General features: G+C 38.5%; 1 long non-coding RNA gene across 1 annotated transcript; it reads left to right on the top strand.

The window, feature by feature from the left end:
• The first annotated feature begins 372 nt into the window (after window positions 1-372).
• On the top strand, window positions 373-3,980 carry LOC147918341 (uncharacterized). Its single transcript, XR_015552696.1, has 3 exons — window positions 373-423; window positions 716-807; window positions 3,379-3,980. It is a non-coding gene; the product is annotated as an uncharacterized LOC147918341 (long non-coding RNA).
• The last annotated feature ends 12,131 nt before the right edge of the window (window positions 3,981-16,111 follow it).

The raw sequence follows: 16,111 nt of genomic DNA on the forward strand, positions 1-16,111 counted from the left end.
TAATGTATCTATTTTTTGACAGGATGTGAAGTGCCATCTCATCGTGGTTTTGATTTGTATTTCCCTGATGGCTAATGACATTAATCATCTTTTCATGGGACTATTAGCCATTTGTATACCTTCTTTAAGAAAGGCCTATTCAGGTCCTTTGCCTATTTTTTAATTGGGTTATTTATCTTTTTATTATTGAGTTGTAAGAGTTCTTTATATATTCTAGATACAAGTCCCTTAGATATATGATTTGCAAATATTTCTCCTACTTGGTAGGTTGTCTTTTCATTTTCTTGATGGTATCTGTTGAAGCATAAAAAGTCTTAATTTTGATGAAGTTCAATTTATCTATTTTTTTCTTTTGTTACTTGTGCTTTTGTTGTCATATCCAAGAAACCACTGCCTAATCCAAGGTCATGAAGGTATTTACAGGTATGTTTTCTTCTAAGAGTCTTATAGTTTTGGTTCTTACATTTAGATCTATGATCCATTATAAGTTATTTTTTGTAAATGGTATGAGGAAGGAGCCGAACTTCATTCTCTTGCATGTGGCAGTCCAGTTCTCCTAGCACCATTTGTTGAAAGACTATTCTTTGTCCATTGAATTATCTTGGCACCCTGTCAAAATTCGTTTGACCAAAAACATAAAGGTTTATTTCTGGGTTCCCAACTATATCCCATTGTTCTTATGTCTATTTTTAAAATTTTGTTTGTTTATTTGCAGCATTAATTCCAAAGGTTTGACATGGTGGTAAAGTAAGAAATCGCTCAGGATGAAGGAGTTGGAACATAGTATTGCTTGATGGCCAAGCTAAGGTTTGTGAAGAATCAAACTAATGCTCAGTTCTCATCTTTGCATCAAAGTAAACTATTGACATCCAATGTTTTTACTAAGAGTGCTGATTTCTTGGGCGGAGGCTGAAGAAAATATTATGTTGTATTACTGTGGATATTTAGGTGGGCCTCATGTGATGAGGAAGACTCTTGGATATAGCTACATGTGCCCCAGAACCTAGGAAACACAGAATGGCTGGGCCTCGGGAAGACTAGGCACCTTGACAGAGCTGGCTGTTAGAACAGCTGCAGTTGGAAGGCCTTCCTGAATCCTAGGCAACTCTAGAAGCTTCTGGAGTTCTGGGTCTTCACTCCAGTGCTGTGTTATTTGTAGGACTAAGCTAATTCTTGCAAGTCCATTTTATTCTAGTCTCTCTTTTGACTGGCTTATTTTTCAGTACCTCAAAGCTTCTCATAGTTTCTTTTCTTCTTTTTTTCTTTCTTTTTCCTTTAAAAAACACCTGCTTTGGACTTAAGTGAATGATAAATAAACTTCTATCATGTTTGGATAGCTATACATTCTTTTTTTTTAAATTGAGGTATAGTTGACATATAACATTATATTAGTCTCAGGTGTACAACATAATGATTCAATATTTGTATACATTGTGAAATGACCACCACAATAAGTCTAGTTAACATCGGTTACAATATATAGTTACAAAAAGATATTTTTTTCCTGTGATGAGAACTTTTAAGATCTGTTCTCTTACCAACTTTCAAATATGTAATCCTGTATTATTAACTATAGTCCTCACGCTGTATATTACATCCTCATGACTTATTTATTTTATAACTGGAAGTTTGTGCCTTTTGACCCCCTTCACTCATTTCACCCACTCCCCCACCCCCTGCTTCTGGCAACCACCTATCTGTTCTCTGTATCTAAGAGCTTGAGTTGTTTTTTTTTTTTAAGATATAACATATAAGTGGAGATCATATGGTATTTGTCTTTTTCTGTTTGACATATTTCACTTAGCATAATGCCCTCAAGTTCCATCCATGTTGTAGCAAATGGCAAGATTTCATTCTTTTTTATGGCTGAATAATATTCCGTTATGTTTTTATATACCACATTTTATTTATCCATTCATTCATTGATGGACACTTAGGTTGTTTCCACATCTTGGCTATTATGAATAATGCTGCAATGAACATGGGTGGCACATATCTTTTCAAGTTAGCATTTTTGTTTTCTTCCAATAAATACCCAGAAATGGAATTGCTGGATCACAGTTCTACTTTTAATTTTTTGAGGAACCTCCATACTGTTTTCCATAGTGGCTGCACCAATTTACATTCCCACCAACACTGCATAAGGGTTCCCCTTTCTCCATATCCTTACCAACACTTGTTATTTCTTGTCTTTTTGATAATAGCCATTCTGACAGGCGTGAGGTGATATCTCATCATGGTTTTCACTTGCATTTCCCTGATGATTAGTGATGTGGAGCATCTTTTCATGTACCTGTTGGCCATCTGTAGGTCTTCTTTGGAAAAATGTCTATTTTGTTCCTCTGCTGATTTTTTAATTGGATTGTTTTTTTGCTATTGAGTTATATGAATTCTTTATATATTTTGGATATTAACCTTTATCAGATACATGATTTGCAAATTCTTCTCCCATTCAGTAGGTTGCCTTTTGATTTTGTTGATAGTTTCCTTTGCTGTACAGAAGATTTTTAGCTTGATGTAGTCCTACTTGTTTATGTTTGCTTTTGTTGCCTTAGCTTTTGGTGTCACATTCAAAAAATCAATGCCAAGACCACTATCAAGGAGCTTACTGCTTTCCCTAAGAGTTTTATGGTTCAGGTCTTATGTTCACGTCTTTAATCCATTCTGAGTTAATTTTTGTGTATGGTGTAAGATAGTGGTTCAGTTTCATTCTTTTGCATGTGGCTGTCCAGTGTTCCCAACATCATTTATTGAAGAAACTGTCCTTTCCCCGTTGTATATTCTTGGCTTTTTTGTCATAAATTAATTGACCATATATGCATAGGTTTATTTTTGGGATTTGAATTCTGTTCCATTAATCTATGTGCCTATTTTTATGCCAATAAAACCAGACTGTTTTGATTACTATAGCTTTGTAATATAGTTTGCAATCAGGGAGTGTGATGCCTCCCGTGTTGTTCTTTCTCAAGATTGTTTTGGCTGTTTGGGGTCTTTTGTGGTTCCATACAAATTTTAGGATTGTTTGTTCTATTTCTGTGAAAAATGTCACTGGAATTTTGATTGGGATTGCATTGAGTCTGTAGATTGCTTTGGGTAGGATGGGCATTTTAACAATATTAATTCTTCCAATCCATGAGCACGAAATATCTTTCCATTTATTTGTCTTCTTAATTTCTTTCATTAATGTCTTATAGTTTTCAGTGTACAGGTCTTTCACCTCCTTGGTTAAATTTATTCCTAGGTACTTTATTCTTTTTGATGCAATTATAAATGGGATTTTTTCTTAATTTGTCTTTCTCATAGTTCGTTGTGAGTGTATAGAAATGCAACAGATTTTTTTTTTTAATAATTTTTTACTTATTTATTTTTCCCCCAAAGCCCCAGCAGATAGCTGCATGTCACAGCCGCACATCCTTCCAGTCGCTGCACGTGGGACGCGGCCGGAGAAGCGGTGCGGCGGTGCGCGCCGGGGATCCGAACCCAGGCCACCAGTAGCGGAGCGCACGCACTTAACTGCTAAGCCACGGGGCCGACCCTGCAACAGATTTTTGTATATTGATTTTGTATCCTGCAACTTTACTGAATTTATTAGTTTTAACAGTTTTTTGGTGGAATCTTTAGGGTGTTCTACATATAATACCATGTCATCTGCAAATATTGATAGTTCTACTTCTTCCTTTCCAATTTAGATGACTTTTATTTCTTTTTCTTGTCTAATTGCTCTGGCTAGGACTTCCAGTACTATGTTGAATAAAAGTGCTGAGACTGGGCATCCTTTCTTGTTTCTGATCTTAGAGAAAAGGTTTTCAGCTTTTCACTATTGAGTCTGATACTAGCTGTTGGCTTGTCATATATGGCCTTTATTATATTGAGGTATGTTCCTTCTGTACCCACTTCATTGAGAGCTTTAATCATGAATTGATGTTGAATTTTATCAAAAGCTTTTTCTGTGTCTACTGAGATGATCATATGATTTTTATCCTTCATTTTGTTAATGTGGTGTATCACATTGATTGATTTGGGGATGCTGAACCATCCTTGCATCCCTGAAATAAATCCCACTAGATCATGGTGTATGATCCTTTTAATGTATTGTTGAATTCAGTATGCTAATATTTTAAGTATTTTTCATCTATGTTCATCAGGGATATTGGCCTGTAATTTCTTTTTCTTGTAGTGTCTTTGTCTGGTTTTGGTATCAGGTACCAAAAATGTCTCATAAAATGAGTATGGAAGTGTTCTTTCCTCTTCTATTTTTTGGATGAGTTGAGGATTGGTATTAATTCTTTAAATGTTTGGCAGAACTGTTTGGTTATTTTTTTCATTTCTATTTCTTTATTGATATTCTCTATTTGATTAGACAGTGTGACCATACCTTCCTTAATTCTTTAAGCATTTTAAAATTTTTTGGTTCTTTGAACATTTATAATAGTTGATTTTTGCCTGCTAAATCCAACATCTGGCCCCTCTCATAGGCAGTTTCTGTTGCCTAGTCTTTTTCACATGTATGGGTCACACATTCCTGTTTTTTTGCATAACCGGTAATTTTTTGTTAAAAATTTGACATTTTAGATAATATATTGTAGTAACTCCAGTGTTGATTCCCCTTATCTCACCTCTCAAGGCCTGATGTTGTCTGCTTATTTTCTTAGTGACTTGGCTGGACTATTTTACTAAAATCTATTTTCCTTCACTATGTGCAGCCTCTGAAGTTGCTTATCAGCAGGCAAAGCCTGAGGCATACACAGTCACCTCTCTTTTTCTGATCCCTCTGTTAAGCTGTCTGCCACTTTTGGTATCATACCTAGCTGTTAGTCTTCAATAATTGCTGGCCAATTGCTCTATTGTTTTCAGCAATGCCTGGGGGATACATTTTGCCATGATCTAATCCAATTAAATTCAGACCCCTTTGCAGGAGTAGTTTTTGAGGCCAGTCTTTGGATTTTTTTCTGACCCCAGTAGGGCTCTCTTTAGCTGTCTCATTCCCTGGTTCTCTCTGGTAAACTTCTAGCTGGTTTACAGTTCAGCTTGTTGCTCTACTGAATCTACCAGCTTACTTTTAAGTGCTTACCACGAAAATCTCCATTATTTTTGGGAGTACCCTTAGCCTTGAACTTCCTCACATTCTGTTCCAATAGAGTCAGATCACTTTGTAGCTCTCCTTGTAGCTTGCCTCTGTACCACTGCTCTGGAACCTGTCTTAGAGTGACAGTGCCAACTTCTCTTGAAGTGACACCTCTGCTTTTTAACAGGGTGCTGGGTGGGGCCAGTAGCCTCTGATCTTCTTGGCTTTTCTCTCATGGCATAAATCCTCTGTGCTATGAATGAGCTGGGTGAGGGCTGTTGGAGCCCTGTGTTCTTGGGCTGTTGTGCCTGGAGGTAGAGCTTCCACCCTATGAGTGGTACTGAGTGGAAGAAGAAAGACCCAGATCTCTCAGCTGCTTTGGCCAGGAGTCAAAATTCTTCAACATGTATTTGGGAGGAAATGAGAAATGCTGGTGGATTGTCCTTCCTGGGAAGATACTATAGCCCACAACTGGAAGCTGGAGAGAGAGAGCCTTATGTTCTTCTCAGGATCTGCCCAGGGTGGAGCTTCATCACACTGAGCTGGGCTGGGGAGGAGGTGGAAGCAAGCAGGTTGTTCCTTAAATGCCACAGACTCTCCTTGTTCTCTTACAAAGAGTTAGATTTTCTTTTCTTTTCTTTTTTTTGTGAGGAAGATTGGCCCCGAGCTAACATCTGTTGCCAATTTTGCCCTTTTTGCTGAGGAAGATTGGCCCTGGGCTAACATCCATGCTCATCTTCCTCTACTTTGTATATGGGACACCACCACAACATGGCTTGATGAGTGGTGTGTAGGTCTGTTCCCAGGATCTGAACTGTGAACTCTGGGCTGCTGAAGCAGAGTGCACAAACTTAACCACTATGCCACCAGGCTGGCCCCTAGATTTTCTTGAATCACTGTTTCTTCATTTGCTGTATGCCCTTAACACATTTCCAGAGACTTTAAAGAGTTGGTTTTTTAAAAGTAATTTTTACCAGTTACAGTTGTTTCACTAGGGAGAGGGTTTGCAGGCTCCTCATGCCACTATTCCAGAAATCTTCACAACATATTAGATTTATTTTTAAATCTCCTGTTCTATTTAGGACAAATTGTGTCTTAAAATTTGGAAGGGGCCTCTAATGTCAGTAAGGCCAACCTCTCAATGAAGACATACCTAAACATCCTTGATTCATAGTTCTTTAATCTCTCCTTGATGACAAATAATTCATAACTTCCTCCATAGGCAACTGGTTTGATGCTGGGCAGCTTAAATTAATAAAAGTTCATTTTTTTTTTTTTAAAGATTTTATTTATTTATTTTGTTCCCCCAAAGCCCCAGTAGATAGTTGTATGTCATAGCTGCACGTCCTTTTAGTTGCTGTACGTGGGACACGGCCCCAGCATGGCCGGAGAAGCGGTGCGTCAGCGCGCGCCCAGGATCCGAACCCGGGCCGCCAGCAGCGGAGCGCACGCACCCAACCGCTAAGCCATGGGGCCAGCCCTAGAAGTTCATTTTGACCTGAAATATGTCTGCAATTGGTAACAGTTTTGAAAGCATATAAACTGTCAATCATTCTTTTATTAAACAGTGCTTCAAATATTTTAGACCAGGCTTCAAATCTCCCTTTACTCTTTTCTTTTTGAAGTTAATTAACCTTCAATATTTCTTAAAGTGAGGTTTCTGAACTTCTAAACATCCTACTCTCTCTTAAAATTCACCTAAATTAAATGCAAAAACCTAAATGTGATCTGAATAATTCAGTGTATGAGACTATTATTTTCAGTACAGATGGACAGAAAGTAAATAGATGGATGAATAGATTAATATAGATGGATAATTAGATTAATATCTTCCAAAAATATATTTGCTCAAACTGCAGAAGACAAAAGAGGAGAGACAGTGGACATAATATTCAGAGCTGGAATTTGGGGGACTCTGCTCCCCAACAAATCTCACTTGATCAAGCCCTTCAAAAACCTCTGGGTAAACAGAATTTGCATCTTCCTTACTTGAGAAACAGGTGTGAGGTGAGGCTGAGAGGGGCCAGGAGAACAGAATCTGGCTTCAACGTCCACCTTGCACTGACACCAGTAGAAATGTGAATGTATCCTCTTTGAGTGTGTGCTTCTGGAAACTGTCTCAGTAACAGAATCAGAACAGCATCTTGGGGAGAGCTAACCCAGGCAACATGTTGGAAAAAAAATGTTTATATCTAGCCCAGGGGTTTGTATCCAATCAGAAGTGGATGGCCAAATTCTTCCCGTAGGACTGAGACGTAAACAGATCTATATTTGACCTAACTCAAGTTATTAGTTGTTGTTCTTGGGTAAATTACTTAATCTCTGAATCTCAGATTGTCAACTATTAAAAGAGGATACTGTTCGCAGAAGGTTGCCTGGTGGGTTTGGAGGGATTATAAAAAATGCATCTAAGATATCTTGTAAGTCATTTTTTTTTTTTTTGAGGAAGATTGACCCTGCACTAACATCTGTTGCCAATCTTCCTCTTTTTTTTTTTTTTTTTTTCTTTTTTCTCCTCAAAGCCCCAGTACATAGTTGTGTATCATAGTTGTAGAGTTGTAGCTCTTCTATGTGGGACACTGCCTCAGCATGGCTTGATGTGCAGTGAGAGGTCTGTTCCCAGGATCGGAACTGGCGACCTTGGCTGCTGAAGTGGACCATGTGAACTTAACTGCTACACCACCAGGCCGGCCCCTCTCGTAAGTCTTTATATCACACATCTTCCTTAACTACACTTAGTGGTAACCGGAGAGAAAAGGAGCAGAGTAGAGGAAGCTAGGTATGAAACTAGCAGAAGCTTTAGCTTGGACAATGAATGTTTGAAAGGGAGAAAAGAATGCGAGTGGCTGCAATTATAAGAGGTAGGTGAGATGAAGGAGGCACAGAATTTGCCACTGCCACAGGCACAACCATGCTCAGTCCTGGCCTTGTAAAGGCCTAGAAGTAAAGACCTTGAAGTTGTATGACGTGTCTGCCACCTGTGGCAAGTCTATATCAAGCCTATTTTAGTCCAGGTCCAAGTTCTCTTTCCTAGACTGCCACTGTGTTTTGAAGTGGTAAAATAGAAAGATTTCATTCTACCAACTAATACTTTCTGGGTACTCCATTCAATATGGCAATATTACCTGGGGTAGTTCCACAGTACCAGTGGAAAACAAAGAAGTATGAGGCCAGATGAGGGGAGTTTCTAGGGGATATTCCCAATTCTTATTCAGATGTGTTGACGCAAATAATCTATAACCAATCTATAAATCAAAATTGGGGTGAGTTTATTATGAGCCAAATTTTAGGACCATATAGCATGGGGCCTTCCTTCCTCAAGGAAGGAAGGGCACCAAAGAAGTGGGGTGTACAGAGCGGTTATATACCATCAAAGAGCACGTTTCACGTATGATTGCAATGTCCCTTTTACAGTAGTCACGAGATTGCCCTGTCAGATTGCCCTGTCAGCATAGTGATTGATGGACACAGCAGGTGGCAGGTCTGCTGTCTCCATGGGCGTGGCTGGTGGCAGGTCTGTTGTCTCGAGTTGGGTAGTCACAGGATGAGCGCAGCAATCAACTCCTAGCCTAGGGAGAAATGCTTATCCTTAAGGAAATGTCAATGTGGGGGAAGTTGCATCCATATCTTAAGGGCATTTGTTCTTGTCTTTGGGACATGTTAATTGCTTAAAGCAGATATACAATGAATGGTCAGAGGCCACAGGCCCTTTTTGGAAAAACAAGGTCAGGCCAAAGTAGTTTTACACCAAATGGCTTCCTCATATGCTCCAACATATCCTATTGCTTGCCCTTTATTTATCACATGCATTGTTCCTTATGTCAGTGCAGGAGTGCTCTTAGCTTTTTATTTTTTTACTTAATAAAGACAAAAGAAGGATCACAGTGCAAACTACTCACAAAGCTTTCTAGGTCTTAGTAACCAGAGGAGCACATAAGGAGGCCTAAAATTAAACCTGTGTCTGTGCTAGAAAGTAATTACTTAGCTGAACACTATTTAGTGTTCCTTCATTCTTTTTGTTTTTCTTTACTATCTCACATTAAAACATATTTGAGATTTATATTTGGAGTGAGAATTTTAAAGAGCATCAAGGAGGTTTTCCATTTGTATGTTTTTGTAGTATGGTTGGGAGTTATTGTCCAAATGAAAATCAGCATATAAATAGTCCTCTGGTTACTATCCTCTAAGAATGCCAATTTTCCATATGAACAAAACCATGTTGTGGGATAGAACTTCAGCTTGGTGTTTCATCCCTAGAGCTGCTGTTAAATTCTACTATGGGTTATAGATAAATCCTTGCCTATGATGCAAAAGATCTAACATTTTTTTTGTTTGAATAATCTCAAATGCAATGAATTCATGTCTGGGGAGCATCTGATACTTCATTTCCTAGTCTTGCTCCATTTTTCCATCACAAATATCTTATCATTGGAGAGGAAAGGGGCCAAGTCCTATTTTGTGTTGGTAAAATAATGGATACCTAGTAGGGAGAAGGCACAATGGCCCTATGGGCGAGAACATAAAGAAGAGAAGAAAAAGAGTTCTAGGAATAGGGTAGATGCTAGTGCAGCACCAAGAGGTCTGAAATGCCCAGATTCTCTAAGGTAATGATTATCAAACTGCCATCCCAGACCAACATCAGCAGCACCACCTGGGAGCTTGCTAGACATACAGAATCTCAGGCCTCACCCCAGATACACAGAATCAAAATCTGCATTTTAACAAAATCCCCATTTTAACAAAATTTGTATATGCATTAAAGTTTGAGAAGCACTGGTAAAAACATCAAGAGTTTTATCCTTTTATGCTGTAATGATCTTGCCTTATTTAGGACTCTTATAATAGAGTCACCCTAAAATGTTCTTGGACTGAGGAAGCACTTGGAACAGGGTTCATGATCACATAGGATAAAGTGGTCCCTTATGCTGTCCCTGTGTTAACTTACCTAATGACTCAGTCAAGGAATATTTAATAAACTCCTGTGAGCAAGGTACTAAGACATGTGTTATGGAGGATATACAGTCTTTATACAAAGCCTTAATTTTTGTGACTGGGAGATAGGCTATCCTTAAAATAGGAAATAATCCTGATATCATCCTTTAGACTCTACTCTAACACTCTAACATATGAGACCATTTCAGACTCCAGCTAGCTGCCATGAGAGATAGGCATGTTGATTTAATGTTTCATTCAACCAAATGTAAAATGCATGTAATCATATGGAATTAGATTTGTTCTTTTCCTGTGCACATCTCGCCCTTCATTAGATGAATCAAATTTACATACTATATTGAAAATTCAAGAGTAGTTTCAGAAGCTCTCTGCTAAATAAATGCAACTACAATTTTAAGCACATTGTTATATAAAGAAAACAACAATAATGGGTGTGGATAACTGAGAAAATGCCATATAGAAGACTGCACTCATTACTTCATGATCATCCAGAGAAATAATTGTATCATTTGCCAATGAATTTGATTGTCTTTTAAAAAAGTCAGGCTACAGTACCTTTTCTGTCTATATTGGCCAAGAGTAATCTGCTCTCTTATGAACCAACCAACAGCCATTGGTTATTGAATGGCTACTATCTAACAAACACCATGAAAGATATAAAAGTATAGGATACAAACTTGTTCTCCAGGAATTTACAGTCTAGACCAGGAGAAAAAGTAGATGAAAATAGTAGTCAAGATAGTACGTACGTCTCAAATGAGAGATACAAACAAGTGTGCCAAAGTTAACTTTGGCCTTGGATGATCAGGGAAGCTTCACAGAGCAAGTAGGATTGGAGCTGGGCATTGAAGCTCAATCTGAGTTTAAAAAAATGATAGAATCAATAGCTATCTTGAGTAAAATATTCTCCCTCAGCCAGAGTTCTCATTGTGCTTTTCCCAAAAGAAACATTTTCTTGGGACTCTCTCACATCAGAGATCTGATTCTAAGGTCCAAATGTGTTAAGTCTTAGTAGGGTATTAACCTTCCAGTAAAGAAAATGATCATTTTTGGATGATAACCTAGCTAATGTGTTAGCTTTATCTGGCAAAATGCTAATGAATGAGTTTTATTTCATTATCCTCATGGATTTTTCCCCCCTGCTTTGGCCAAGCAGAATTCTAGTTGAAAACAATAACATGAAACTATGCAGCAACACCCCCCTTCCGCTGTGTGTTCACGGTGGCCTCCAGGGCCATACTCTTCACACAAGGGGCTTAATAAATGTTGCTGGCAGATGGACTAACTAAAAGAACAATTCTGGCAAAGCTCTTTAGCTCATCTTTTCTAGGTTACAAGCAGAGAAAGTACTCAACAATGATAGAAGAAGAAGGAACAAAAGGAGGCTGGATTTCATTACCAGTTGGCTTATTTTTATTAGTAGTGGTATACTTTTTTATTTACCAATCAACCTACTCTACTTGGCTAAAGTAAAAATAAGCGGTCTCTAACATTATGCCAAAGAATAATTTTCCAAAGGTTACAACATGATCTCATACAAATATAAAATGAACATATGGTCAAAGATTTTATTCAACTCATTAGTTAATGAGGGAAATGGTAAAGACTGGGTTCAAATGAGAATCTGAGGAGCTAGGTATTTATAACAATTTAAGAAAGGAATGTTAGGATAAGATTACTAGGTTAGATATAAAACTAGTTAAAATAGGGCCACAAACCACAACCTCCTGGTTTCCCACTGGACAGAAACTATTTGCATTTCTAACCGGACAGAGATCTACAAGTTAACCTCTGCTGCTACAGAGCTGTCAAGCAGCCCAGTCAATAGCTTGTCAACCAAAGGTGCAAGCCCGGCAGTGCATTGGAGGAACAACAGTAATCTGTGTCTATTCCAAGTTTTGAATAATTTTTCTGACACTCAGAAGAAGCTCTCAAAAGGTCATGGCAAAGGTCCAATATCATACTAGAATAGTAGGCAGATCTTCATAATGCAGGTGACGTCGTACCAATTATAAAGAACTCTGTTAGAGCAGGTGTGCATTCTGTACAGTCTGAGGAAACATGATTTGATTTATGTAATGACAAGACTCAGAGAAGTAGGGCACAAAAAATGTTCCAATGAATAGTAATGAGTACGGAGATCATCTATATGGCAACCTCAATGATCTGGAACCCAGTTGGGAACCAACCTAGATATAAGTTTAAAGGGTATTTAAGTCTAATTTTAGATTTAATTCTAACACCCTTGCTCATCTGGAGAATGCTGGGCATAGTCAGACATCAGCAGAGAGATGCCATTAGAGAGGAATACACAATCCATAAGCACCCAGGGCCACTTAGTAAGAGTCTATAGCACTAAAAACCTCTGAAGGCACCAGTGTCTTATAGTCAAGGCCTATAAATCATGTTTATATAAGTGTCAGTTATCAAAAATCCTAAATTGTTTTTTGGTAAATTGCTCAAGAAAGTATACAAATATATAGTTCAAAAATACTGCTCTGAAAAATATTTGAAAATATAAAAGCATTGGCATTTAAAGAGCTAACAAATCAATTCAACCCCTTGTATTGAATATAGGATACCTTACTGGGCCCTGAGATGTACTAATAGGAACAAGATATTGTTCCTCCTTTCAAAAACTTACAAGAGGCGAGATGTCCTTGCAGACACGTTTAACATAAGAAAGTCTGAATGAAGCACTGCTATACATGTGGAAACACACAGGAAAGAATGAGTGACTCAGACATGAGTTAGAAGAAGTCAGGGAAGACTTCATGGAGAAAGGAGCATTGGAGTTGGGCCTTGAAGGATTCAATATTCATTTGACTAGAAAATTCTCTAAAAGGAATGACAGTGAATAAGTGAAACGTTGCTATATTTTTTCTCAGAATGACTGCAATTATGTAGAAAAATGTATGTGATATTATAAACAAAGACAACTGACAAATTGAGATAAAAATATTAAGACAAACAGACCCATGTTGTGGAAAACTCACAAAAGAAATAGAAATGGCCAGTGAACATCCCAAATTGTATTTGATCTTGCTAATAACCAAAGAAATGCAAAGTAAAATGAGATCCATTCTGCACAGAGCAGCATGACAAAGATAAACTCATGGTTAGCAGCACATAAAGAAACTAATGTGCTCATACACAGTCACTAGGAATTTAAACTGGTACAACCTTTCCTTTGGAAATGCATTACCATTGTGAAGAATTTATCCTATGAAAATAATTAGTAGTGCAAAGATTATATCTATGTGAATGTTATCAAAACACTTAATTTTTAAAAGGAAAAAGGAAAGAAAGAAATATCCAACAATTGAGAATTAGTTGGGTAAATTATATATCCATGAAATGTCATGTGGCATTAAAAATCGTAATCACATAAAATTTAATGGTGTGAAGAAAATTACAAAATATTAAGTGATAAAAAAACATGTTATAAAAGTCTGTCAGGGGCCGGCCCTGTGGCTTAGCGGTTAAGTGCACGCGCTCCGCTGCTGGCGGCCGGGGTTCGGATCCCGGGCGCGCACCGACGCACCACTTCTCCAGCTATGCTGAGGCCGCGTCCCACATACAGCAACTAGAAGGATGTGCAGCTGTGACATACAACTATCTACTGGGGCTTTGGGGGGAAAAAAATACATAAATAAAATCTTTAAAAAAAAGTCTGTCAGTCAGTATGGTCCCAGTTTTGATTTAAAAAACAAAAGAAAAAATGATCTTTGTTTTCCTGTTTCTTTCCAGACTATGCCTTTTAGGTCTCATCTCCCACATTAAACATTGATCTAATTCTAAGCCAATACACTTTTTTTCCTTATGAGGAACTCCAGAATCAACTAGTGAAATAATTCTTTAAGCTGTTATAATGCTGAAGAAAATCTGGGAGGATATATACCAGTAAAGTTAATATAACTTTGATTTTCTTTATTCTGTAAAATGTCTGCAATAAACATATATTACTTTAAAATCAGCATATCAAACACAATTATTTGCAAATTGAAAAAAATGGTCCTATTTTAAATAACAATAACACTTCTAGGGATTTAGTATAAAGAATTATTCATAGATATACAGAAAAACGTTTGTACAAGCACTGTCTTAGCCCATGTTCTCCAGAAGAAGAACATGAAGCAAGCTTACACTCCAGTGGTTTACCCGTGAGGGAAAGGGGGACGTCAGGAGAGCATACGCAGGGGGCATCCTAACAGGTTCGGCTGGGTCCCACATGATGTCTTCAGCACGTTCACATAAAGTACTGCATCTAGGAGCAGTCCGTCCAGGCGGAGAAAGAGAAAACAGCTTATATGCTGGTTCGCTTCCTTTCCTGAACTCTCCTTAGTCAAAGTCAGCCCCAGGGCATCAAGGCCCCTACATTTCCAGGTTGTGTTACCTGGCCCCTCTAGGCGGTTACTGGGGAAGGCAGTGGGCAGGCCCAGCAGTTGATCTTTCTTTTTCTTTTTTTGTGAGGGAGATCAGCCCTGAGCTAACATCCGTGCTAATCCTTCTCTTTTTGCTGAGGAAGACCGGCTCTGAGCTAACATCTATTGCCAATCCTCCTCCTTTTTTTCCTTCTCCAAAGCCCCAGTACATAGTTCTATGTCATAGTTCCACATCCTTCTAGTTGCTGTAGGTGGGACGCCGCCTCAGCATGGCCGGAGAAGCGGTGCGCCGGTCCCGGGATCCGAACCTGGGCCACCTGTAGCGGAGCATGTGCACTCAACCGCTAAGCCACTGGGCCGGCCCCTGGCCGCAAATTTCTAACTGGTATTGGTGTTATTTCTCTCCGCCCCATCTATTTCAGATTGCGCTCCTTTTCTGTGAAGCATTTGGCTGGCCTGGATTTCTTGCCTGGGAGGGTTTGAGCCCTTCATTGCCTTGCCCTTGTTGGGCTGTGGCTGCTTCAATTGCTCATTTACAGTTTTCTGTGGCATGGAAGCATCACAAAATATCCTCATTTTATAGAAGAAAGTATATCCCCTCATTTTACAGGAGAAAGACATACCTCTCACCCATACCAAATCTTATTATAGTATGGCTGCTGGTTATAGAATCTTTTAAAGCACACACAAAAAAAGGTGAGTTGGGGGTGGCGGGTGGGGATCAAATGAAACACTGGTGTCTGTGAGGATTCCTTTAATCAAAGAACGGTAAACCCACGGAGGGCTTCATTATTTTCCCCTCTCTCATGCATTAAAGGTGGGGTATCTTATAGAGTGGGTCAGTGGAGGTAAGACAGTTCTTTTAATAACCTCTCTAACACCTCTGCATCTCTGATTATTTAGAAGAATGTATCACTTCTGAAGAACACCATGTGAGCAAAGAGGTATCAATATAAAGGCAGAAGGCAGTGGAGGCTTGCTTCATCCAGGCAATAAAATGGCAGGGATTGGTGACCTTATCTACCTATCCATCCATCCATCCATCCATCCATCCATCCATCCATCCAATAATTAAAATATTCAAGATTTGTAAATATCACTTTGGGAAATGCCAATCTGTTACAAAATGCATTTTCTCTGCATTTTCAGAGTTCTTGATAATGGGAAGGAATTTAGTTAGTATGGTCATGCAACTTGTCTCAGTTGCATATTTTGCATGACTCTAAGGAAGAAGGATGAAAATTTCCAGGTTTACTTTTTTTTTTTTTTTTTTTTTTTTAAAGATTTTATTTATTCATTTTTTTCCCCCCAAAGCCCCAGCAGATAGTTGTTATGTCATAGGTTCACATCCTTCTAGTTGCTGTACGTGGGACTCGGCCTCACGCTGGACAGAGAAGTGGTGCCTTGGGGCGCGCCCGGGATCCGAACCCGGGCCGCCAGCATCAGAGCGCGCGCACTTAACTGCTAAGCCACGGAGCCGGCCCCCAGGTTTACTTTTGACAGATGAACTTTACCACTTCAAATCAAAGAACATAGTCAAGGTAAGTTAATGTTTTATGTTAATATTATAGTTTCACTAACTTTTAGATGGTTGGATTTTAGTATCTATACTTATTTTTATTTTTATTTATTTATTTTTTAATTTTTTTGTGAAGAAGATCAGCCCTGAGCTAACATCCATGCTAATCCTCCTCTTTTTGCTGAGGAA

Source organism: Ceratotherium simum, chromosome 1 (genome assembly GCF_057802395.1).
Source record: "Ceratotherium simum simum isolate JZ-2026a chromosome 1, ASM5780239v1, whole genome shotgun sequence".
NCBI classification, from domain to species: Eukaryota; Metazoa; Chordata; class Mammalia; order Perissodactyla; family Rhinocerotidae; genus Ceratotherium; species Ceratotherium simum.